This window comes from Haemorhous mexicanus, chromosome 17 (genome assembly GCF_027477595.1).
Source record: "Haemorhous mexicanus isolate bHaeMex1 chromosome 17, bHaeMex1.pri, whole genome shotgun sequence".
In the NCBI taxonomy this organism is placed as follows: domain Eukaryota; kingdom Metazoa; phylum Chordata; class Aves; order Passeriformes; family Fringillidae; genus Haemorhous; species Haemorhous mexicanus.
This window is the reverse complement of record NC_082357.1, coordinates 440978-450947: the sequence shown is the minus strand read 5'-3', so window position 1 is coordinate 450947 and position 9970 is coordinate 440978. Positions and strand designations below refer to the sequence as shown.

At 43.6% G+C, this 9970-nt stretch overlaps 1 protein-coding gene across 4 annotated transcripts in view; it reads left to right on the top strand.

Moving 5' to 3' along the window:
- The first annotated feature begins 68 nt into the window (after positions 1–68).
- TBC1D24 (TBC1 domain family member 24) overlaps positions 69–9970 on the top strand; it is a 42489-nt gene continuing 32587 nt past the window's right edge. For 3 of the 4 annotated variants that reach the window (XM_059861225.1, XM_059861223.1, XM_059861226.1), the window contains exon 1: positions 77–161. The gene's annotated coding sequence lies outside the window, so the exon portion shown is untranslated. Of the gene's footprint in view, positions 162–9970 lie in introns of all 4 variants that reach the window. The other variant, XM_059861224.1, reaches the window with a different exon arrangement.

The following is a 9970-nucleotide window of genomic DNA, read 5'->3' as shown; positions in this document are numbered from 1 at the left end:
CGCGCGCCCGCCCGGCCCAGCCCGGCCCGGCAGGACCGCGTGCGCGCGCCCGCGCCCGTCCCACCGCTGCCGCGCCCTCTGCGCAGGCGCGGGGCCGCTCGCGCCCCCGGTCCCGCCGGACGCGGCCCGGAGCAGCGGAGAGCGGTGAGGCGGGGGCATCGGTGAGGGCGAGCGCGGCTCCGGGAGCCGACCGAGGGGGATGGAACTCGGTGTCGGGCGGTGGCATCGCGGCAGCATCCTCCGGCGAGGGGCCGGGAGGGACCCGGAGGGAGCCGGCTCCGAGACCGGCCTTCCTCAGGCCCCCGTGTCCGGGCCGCGGGTCGCTGGCTGTGCTCGTGCGAGACCAAGGGGCAGCTGCGGGGGAGGCTCGGGCGCGGCCCGCTGTGTCTGTCCGTGGGCGGCAGAACCCAAGGCGGGACCTCCGAGGGTGTCGGTGACCGGAGGGCGGGCGCTGGTCCCTGCGGCGAGCCGGCCGTGGGGGCTGTGGGCTGCGCCTGGGGGCTAGCTCGGTGTGTGGAGAGGCTGGAAGGTGTTCAGATGGCTTGTGCGAGCCTCCGGTGCCGGGCAGTGCCTCAGAGGAGCTTCTGGCCGCTGCTGACGCTCGTCCCGGCACGCACAGTTTACACCTATTCTGCCAGCCCACCCCCGCGGCGGGGCAGCGGATCTTGGCAGGGAGAGCTCTCTAAGCCCAGCACTTGTGTTCTGCAGCCTCTGCCTTCCATGTTTTTGAAATTTCTATAATGAAAGTAGAATTTTGTTGCGAGTTTGTTTTCACCTTAGTCTTTCCGGCCCATCCTTCAGTGAAAATTGCTGCTGGAATATTTGGGCTGGCACGCTGTTAGCCACCAAACACCAAATTTAGAGTGCTGGCTGGAACCTGCCAAAGTGCTTCCCGGCCTCTCTGGGCCTGTGAACAAGCGAGCAGTAAGCGGGTGGATGCAGCATGCTCAGCTGATTCTGGTCCCAGGGCAGCAGGAGGGATGACGCCTCTCGAGTGATGTGGACTTGTGAGGAGGAAAGTGGGACCTTCTCCTTTGAACTATATTTCTCAATCCATGTGGTTTTATGTCCAATTCCTACAAGAAGCTGGAGCATTTGAAGCTTTTATGGCTTAGAGGAAATCCCAGTAGGATTTTCAGAGCAGCCAGGAGTACCCAGAGCATAGAAATAACATGGATCATATCTACGGCACCGTATTACCAGAACAGGGAATTCTCTGTTGTTGGAATTTCCTTCTTTCTGTAATCACTAGCTGTTAGACTGTTGCAAAAGACTTCTCCAAGGTGGTTACTCAAGAACGGCAGTGATAACTCAAGTTCAAGGATTCCAGCAACATTTTATGGTAACTTTTTTTCCTTCCAATCAATACATGATACTTACATCCTTTGTAATTTTCAAAACAGCTGTGGATAGTATTGCACAATAATTAGCTGTTGGGAATCCTGGTACTGAAAGTCTTTTCTGTCATTAATATTTGAAAGTTTGCAGGTGTTCCCACAGCCAGAAATTTTAACTCAAAGAAAAACAGCTTTCTCCCAGGGTGGTTTTTTTTTGGTTGGTGTATTTGTTTTTTGTTTGTTTTGAGGGGGTTGTTGCTTTGTTTTGTTTGAGGTTTTTTGTTGGTGGTGGTGGGGGTTTTGTGGTTTTTGTTTTGTTTGGTTTTTTTTTCTAGAGGGTTTGTTTGTTTGTTTGGGGCTTTTGGGTTTTTTGCTGTTAATGATTAAGTGCTGCCAAGTAAATGTTTCTAGCAGGCTGTTTCTGGATCCATCACATATTTAACTACCTCTGCTCTTCCCTGATCACTCCTTTTTTTGTGATCTTTGTTTTCTCTCTTTGGTTGTATTTGCTTATTTGTTTTGTTAATCTGAAATCTTTAAGGGCCTCCATCCTCTGATCCCCCTGTTATTTGGACTGTAAAGAAAAATGGGAAAAGAAGCTATCCCTGTACTGAAATAACTGTCTGTGTGTTTAAGGCAAGCAAAGCAAAGCAGTCCACACTGCACGGGGGTCTCACTATCTCCAATAGCAAAGTTGTTGCAATCTCATAATGCATTGTTTAGCCATTATTGTTGGCTTGTGTTGTATGCATTGTCTGACATTTGTTTAGGTTGTAAGTGCCTTTGCTTTAGTGCTGAAGCCGCATACAGCCAGTGACCAGCACGTTATTGGTAACAGACCGTAACTTGGGTCCTTGCTGTTCTTCTGGCCCTGCAGAATTCCCCCTCTCTTCCCTGTTAGGTTGGAGAGGCAGCTGGAACCGCTGCTCTTGGACTGTGTGGCTGCATGCTCAGGCACAGATGAGTGTGTGTTACCACTCAGAATTGATAAACTGTGTTAATGGTCTGAAAGAAAAGTAGCTCCTTTTATTCTGTCTGTACGTCTTGAGTCAGGACTAAAGAACTACAATTTTTCTCAAATTGGTTTGGGAATGCCTCTATTTTCAGGTTTATTTGCAATAGTCTGACACAATTGAACGGAGTGTATTGGCAGGTGTGGTAGGTTTTGTTGCAGAAATGGTGTTCTTGAGCTATTTCCTGCTTTGGTACTTGACCAGTCACCTGATACAAAAATAGATCTTATTGCACTATAATTAATGATTGACTGGCTTGGAGTCCACATGTGTTGGTGGGAATATGTGCTAATGGGGTCCTGTTCTGGACTCAAATGTTATAAAATCCCTGATGTTAATATATAGAAGTGCTCGTATCTGTGGTGTTCATACTCTTGGGCTTTAACAAAACTCATTTGTTCTCCTCCTGCTTAAACTTCTGCAGTTAGAGAACAATTGACTGAACTTTCAGAAATGTTGCAAAAGACCATGAGCTATTGATTCCCACTGTCTCGTGAAGGAGACTCAGGAGAAATCCAGGCGACTGCCAATGTCTGTGTTAAGGAGTGTGCTGAATCATGCTTGGGGTGTAGGCAGCTACATCAGCACAGAGCCACAAAGTGGTTTGGCTTGGAACAGCCCTTAAGGCTCATCTTATTACACCCCCTGCCATGTCCAGGGATACCTTCCACTGTCCCAGGTTGCTCCAAGCCCTACCCAGCCTGGCCTTGGACGCTTCCAGAGATCCAGGGGCAGGGATTCTAGCTTCTCTGTGTCTGCCAGGGCCTCACCGCCCTCACAGGAAAGAATTTCTTCCCAGTATCTAATCTAAACTTACTCTCTGGGTAAAATCCTTTCTCCCTCTCCTGATTATGTTGTCAAATAAGTGTAACTCAGGTGTAGCTGCCAAAATTCAACTCTCTGGGTAAAATTCTTTCTCCCTCTCCTGATTATGTTGTCAAATAAGTGTAACTCAGGTGTAGACAGGTACAAGTGTAGTGACTGTGTTTCAGAAAACTTGTACTGTGTTATTGACAAATCTGCTATGTGGACTATCAACGTTTTGAAAAGAAAAATAATGTTCAGATTAGTTTGAATTTTTCTACCTAATAGGACAAGGACCAGATACCAACTCTCAGCAAATCAGCTGTTCTAACCCCATTGTCCACTGCATATCATCAGAGCATAGTTGGGTTTGCAGAGCTGGAATTCCAAAATCACGTACCTGTGCAGGAAGTACCTGTGCAGCAGTTAGTCCCTGGAAGAGAGACACTTTCCAGAGATTGCCTATTTAATGCAGACTTTGTACATCCTGTAGGGAATAGGGGGAGCTAAAAGTATTTGTGACACAGCTGCCACAAGTAGTAATCCTGCTGGTGACTTTAGAGTCTGAAATGAGTTGTTGATGATGCAAGCACTTTATTAAAGTGGTTATTTAGCTGTTCTCTTTGGTGAGAGTGTTTGTCACCTTGTTTTCTATAGCACAGTTTCAGGAACGAAGGTTGGAAGCTGTGCATGCAGATACCTTTTTATTTTTAAGGTGTGGAGGTCAGTGGTGTGCCTGATGCATATCAGTGTTGCCCAGGGCACTGTTTAAAAAACAGTCCAGTTTTCACCTCACAAACAGGCCCAACAGAAGGGAGTAAGTTATAAGAAGATCTGTACAGTCACAGTTTCTGAGGTAAGGGTTAATAAAAGCACTTCACACTGAGTGGTGGAGGAGTTTTGGGATTCTTTTTGTTTGATAGTTTTGTTTGTAATATCTTCATTCTATAAAGAAAATATTTGTTTTCTAATCTGGATGTGGAGACAGGATTCCTGCTCCTGGTTTACATTTCAATATGCCTGTATCCTCCAGGTGAGACTTGGAATCCATTGGCCAGTGCAGTGACACTGGAGGGAGGAGTGTCAGGTGTGTTAAATCCCTTCAGGTTTGCTCAGAGCAAGCACATGGGTACAGAGCACCCTCAACAGCTAAGCTTCCTGTAAAACCTGTGCCCTGAATTCTGAGCTCTGTGACAGGGCCAGTCACCCAGTTTTCTCTCCCCAGAAAGACTAGAAGATTAGCAGTATACACTAACAGTAAGATTATAAACTTGGCAACCAATCTGTTGTGAGTTTGAAATCACAATCACAGTAATGCAGGACTGGTGTGGGATTTCACACTCATCAGTTTTTCATTACAAGGTACTGTTTCTGTACCCTTGCTGCTGCACAGGAGGGTTTGTTGCTACTCTTTTAATAGAGCATAAGTTTAGAAAGATGACAGAAATAAGCACCAAAATAAAGCATTGTGTTGTTCCAGTTCCCTGAAATGGGGCTGTTGGATGAGCTTAGGTTCTCCTTTGCTTGTAAAGTGTATTTGGTGTCTGAATCTCCCCTGTGTAGGGTAATCTACACTTGATTTCAGGAAAGGGTAGTCCATTACAGGGCATACCAGATTATTGAAGCTTTTCTTCTGAGCAAGATCAGAAGAAAGGAAAAAATCTGTAGGGTTTTGCAGGGCTGGAAGAAAATAAAATTCTGACTAAAATGAGAGCTTTAACTCTATTTTTTATAGGCTCATCTTACTGTAAATTGGCTTTTGCTTTCCAAGAGAAAACTGCTGTGCTTATACCTTATACTTAATGTAGACAATCATGAAATAGTCTGAGATAATAAGGTTTCCCTACCCTGTTTTTAGCTGCTGGCAGAAGTTATGGGAGCACAGATCTCCCCTGGAATGAAAACGCTGTGGGGATAACTGTTGGCAGGAATGAAGTGTACATCTCCTTTTGCTTACTACACATACAGGAACTGTGTGTAGTGATTTCCATAGGCTCAGTATAGATAAGGATTTGTGTGCTCCTTTACACCAGGGTTACTGCTGCATCCACACCCTTCCCAATTTAGGTGCCCCTTAAGCTCTCCGGCACTGCCCCTCAAGGCTTTATATGTTCGTGTGTGGCGCTGAGGATGTCTTAAACCTCCATAAGCATGTATGATTGTGTTTATAATACATGTATAATTTTATAGAAGAATTAAACTGGCATAAGTATCCACACTGATTCTTGAATTGTTTTGACTAAATTGTCTTTTTGTTTTGTTTTAAAGATGATACGGGGAATTGGGACATTGGCTGGTTTCCTTAACAGACTTTAAATGGCACCATTCATATTTTGAATCTTTTTCAAGAGAGAATGTCCAGCAGTCATCTGTGTGGGTGAATTTTTGATAAACATGAAATTGTGGGGAAAATTATTCTGAGCATTAGTTTTTTAAATGGCATATGTATTTGTTATATTGTATATATACAATATATTGCCATGCACTGGGAAAGGCTTCTTGGCAAACATCTCTCCTAGGGATGCCCTTTCCTGGTACCTCAAATTGTGTCTTCTGCTTGTAAAAATCTACCTGTGTTTCCATTCATGCTGTGAACTGCTGTTCTGGATGAAGAAACTCTAAATGTTTAGAGATATAAAGATATAAACATATAAATGTTTATAAAGATATAAACATATAAATGTTTAGTGATGTAATAAAAGAAATAACACATGGCTGCATGTACCTGTAAAGTACATGTTCCTGCACCTTCTGATTTAGATAAGAGAAAAATGAATAAATCAGTGTTTGGCAGAAACCAATGCAGTCGTTGTGGCTAAGAGGAGCACATATCATCAACAGATACTTAAATATGTTTTTCTGCCAGTAAATGTAGTGGAAAAGAGTCTCAAGGTGATAGATGTCAAACTGACAGCATCCAGTGCAACAGAGAGGGAAAAGGGATTGTCTTATTGTGTATGGATTTGATACCTGTCCTAGGCTGACTACATGATGCTTTTATCCCCAGTCATCTCGTTCCGTTTATGCTGAATAGTGAGTTTTGCACCTTTAAGACTTGCTCCAAGGATTGGGGGGGGAGAGGAGGTGCGCAGTTTGTTCTCAGACACTGAACTCACTCCTACACATTGCTGCTCCTGGACTGCATTGCCTGCAGATGAACAGACGGGACAGGGCTCTCTTTTTTTTTTTTTTTTTTTTTTTGCTTTTAGTTAGTTTAGCTAGCTGAGGCAAAGAAGTTCCCTGGACTGTGCTTTTTTTTCCTTTTTCCCCCTTTCTTTGGGCCTGTTCACACCTGCTCTGGACTGAACAACCATAAGAGCACCAGCAGCTCACATCGGTGGGCTGGGCCTGGGCCATGGCATTTCCAGCGCCGGAGGGACTGATAAGGGACTGAGTGAGGTGAACTGGAATCTGGGGAGGGGACTTTCTGGGTTTGTCATCTCCTCTGGAGCAGCAAGGGGTTTTATTGTTCAATATTGTTTAGGTTTTCTTGTTTAATAAACAGTTTTTTCCACTTTTCTCCAAGGAGGTATTTTCTCCCGGACCGGTTGGGGGAGGGGTGGTAGAATCCAATTTCCTAGAGGAGCCCTTTGGGGGTTCTCTCCCAAATTTGCCCTGAACCAGGACAAATACCATATCAAGCTTATCACTGACAGTCAACGCTGTCTTTTGTTCTTCATAGTTGGCTGTACTTCCAAACAGAGAAAGCTATAAAGTGAGATGTTGTGAGAAAGTGAAAATAATAAGACCAAAGATTGTATGTTCAGAGTCAGAGGTTGCTGTTGGGAGGAGACATGTTTGTAGTTATTTCCGATTTTGCAACCAAGGGAAGACACATAATTAGCACAACATGAAGGATTTTTTCAGCCTTGTGGTTTGGAAGGACCAGAAGGAAAACTCAGACCATGTAGTCAGAAAATTGTATTGATTTTTTGCACTACTTTGACAGATATCTTTTTTATAATGGATTATTTTTAATGCATCATGCTTTGCAGTTAAGTGCAGTTTTCTTTTACTCTGGAGGGAAAGAAGGTAGGAATTACCATCTCTTTAATTTTACTGTTTGTTCCTTGAGTGTTTTTATGGTGTAGGCAGGAGGGAAGGCTATTGACCAATGGCTTTGATGACATTTGCCTCCAGTATCTTCTTACAATGCTCTGCTCTTTAGCCTTTTTGAACTTTTGTGGAGCCATTAACCATTTCTTTCCTCTTACGTTTTTTCAACAAAAATGTGTTGTGTTTTTCCCCAGACTTTTATCTTGTTTGGTTCTGTGTGTGCCTTTTTGGTATCTTAGTGCTCACAGCACCCACAGGGGCTGGACATCAGAAATGCTTGTATCATCCCAACCCAGAGATGGGAAGGAGGGGATGCTTTCTAAGTGCTTGCAGCTATGAGATGTCTTTAAACTAGATTTTAGGAAGAAATTCTTTCCTCAGAGGATGGTGAGGCCCCAGCACAGGGTGCCAGCAGAGGCTGTGGCTGCCCCATCACTGGAAGTTTCCAAGGCCAGGTTGGACGGGGCTTGGAGCAACCAGGGATAGTGAAAGGTGTCCTTGTCCATGGCAGGGGGTGGAATGAGATGATCTTTAAGGTCTCTTCTGACCCAAACTGTTCCATGATTCTATGGCATACACATTCTCCTAAATATGTGCTACTATCACTTACCTGCCCAGCAAGGAGGAAGTGTCATGTCTGAACTTTAATAAGTTGCACAACAAATTAATTACAGATAATTTCAACTGTTTAAGAAGGTGATACTATGTTCCTAAGAAAGAGTTTGTCCTAGAATCCCATGCTTTCTGTTACTGTGCTTCGTACACAGTGGTCACATCCCAAGAGAAATCATTTAAATGCCTAAAAGTATTTGCCCTTTAGAGTGCTCTGATATCAGGTCTTTATCAGTTACTTGGAAAATTGAGAGGTCTTTAGACTTTGTCCTAAAAACATATCAAAAACCCAGCAGGAAACATCTAATAATCTGCTATGACCCTATTGCTAAACTTTTCATAGAACGTTGTTTGGAGTTTTATCGTGGCACCCAGCTTGTGAGTGCAGAGTGCCCAGGGCACATTGCAGAGATCGAACTGCATTTAACCACGTTAAAGCAATCCATCGGGTGTGCTCTGCTGGAAGGGATCATCACTGCATGGTGAAGCCACGTGCTCCCAAACACTCTGCATGAGATGAGATAAGATGAGAGGGTCACTTTCTGATGCTAAATGGAGTGTTTAATTCAAGCTCTGAAACACATCTGCACCAGGGATGGATAGCAGAGTCACTGCTGAGGCTGAAGTACGACTGTATTTCTGATCAGGAGGTGTTTGGGTGCAGGGGAACAGTGGTGTCCAGTCTTGTTCCCAGATCCATGCAGCAGAGATGTCAAGGTGTGCTGCTCTAAGTCCAGGATGGGGAAAGCTGCAGGATGCACTGAAGTACTGGCAGAGGAGAGGGAAGCTGCCTGCCAGTTGTCTTTTGTTCTGCAGTTACTGCTGCCTTGCTGAGTTGCTTTGTGCTTCTGTCAAACTTCTCTTTATGAAGCAAACATCTCAGAGGTGATTGAGTACCCCTCAAGAATGGAATTAATCTCCAACTTTTGTGGTTAATTTCCTCTTACTGGGAAAAGGGCTAGTAGCAAGCAGTCTTGAGGAACTGTTCTCATTATCTCTTCATGTGCCTTCTGCATGGATTAATTTCACAAGGTTATGAAAAAGAATGAATTTGAGTCTTTTCCATGCCTACAACTCTGGTCAGAAATAAAAACACCAAATGATATGCTGCAGGTCTGGAGGATTACATCACTCTTGATTTGAAGGGCAGCAAAAAGGAAAATTTGCTTTCTATTAGAACCTAAAAAAATGCCTGCCAAAATGTTGGTTGTCAGTAGCTAACTGTATCTATGTCTGCCAGAATGTTGGTTGTCAGTGTCTAACTGTATCTGTACACAGCAAAGAGCTGAATCCAAGGTGGTGTAACTGCTCATGCACGAGATGAAAAATGTAATTTTCAAATTTGGTAGCTCCTATTACAGAGCAACTACACTGGATTTAAATGAAGTGTCTTAATAATCTTTTAAACTGTAGTCAGACTTTCAGAACACAAAGTTACAAGAACACCTAAATGGAATGGGGAAGCAGGATCTCCTGATTAATTGTTGCTTGGGTTTTTAGGACACTCTCTTATGTTTATTAAAAGCAATATCAAATAGTGTAATCCCAGGCTTCAGCCAAAGTTGGAATTGTTTTTTAAGAAGTTTAGACTGTGAATATTTCACTACTGTGAGTATTTAATGTACTCTCAATTTGAAAGAAATAATTGCCCTCTGAGTTACTTGTAGTTCTGATATTTCAGTTTGCTAGTTCCTGCATTTTGTAAAGAAAAAACAAGCAAACCCCTTTAATGACAATTATTCTAAATAATAAAATCATTGAACTTGCCCTCAGCCATGTTATTTTTAGAAAAATTGTAAGCTTTTGTTCCCCATACTGAAAGTAAGTAATTCAAATCTTTTTTTTCTGATGTGTTTTTAAACACTTTCATAGAATTTTTCTTTGTACACAGTGTGGGAATTTCCCTGTCACGCTTGGCTTCACTGCTGTGTGTCTTATACAGATTCACAGTTTTCAGCAGTCTTCTGAAAGCACTCCAAAAGACAATGGGAAGAGCTAAGGGACTGAAATGGAAAATGTGGCTAGAATAGCTAGCTAAATATTTCCTGAAAATTCAGTCACTGGCTTAAAATCATGCATGTTGCTGTGGTCTTTGCTTGGGTTTGAATTGTAATGATTGCTTGCCTGCTTCAGAGTTTAAACTTAATC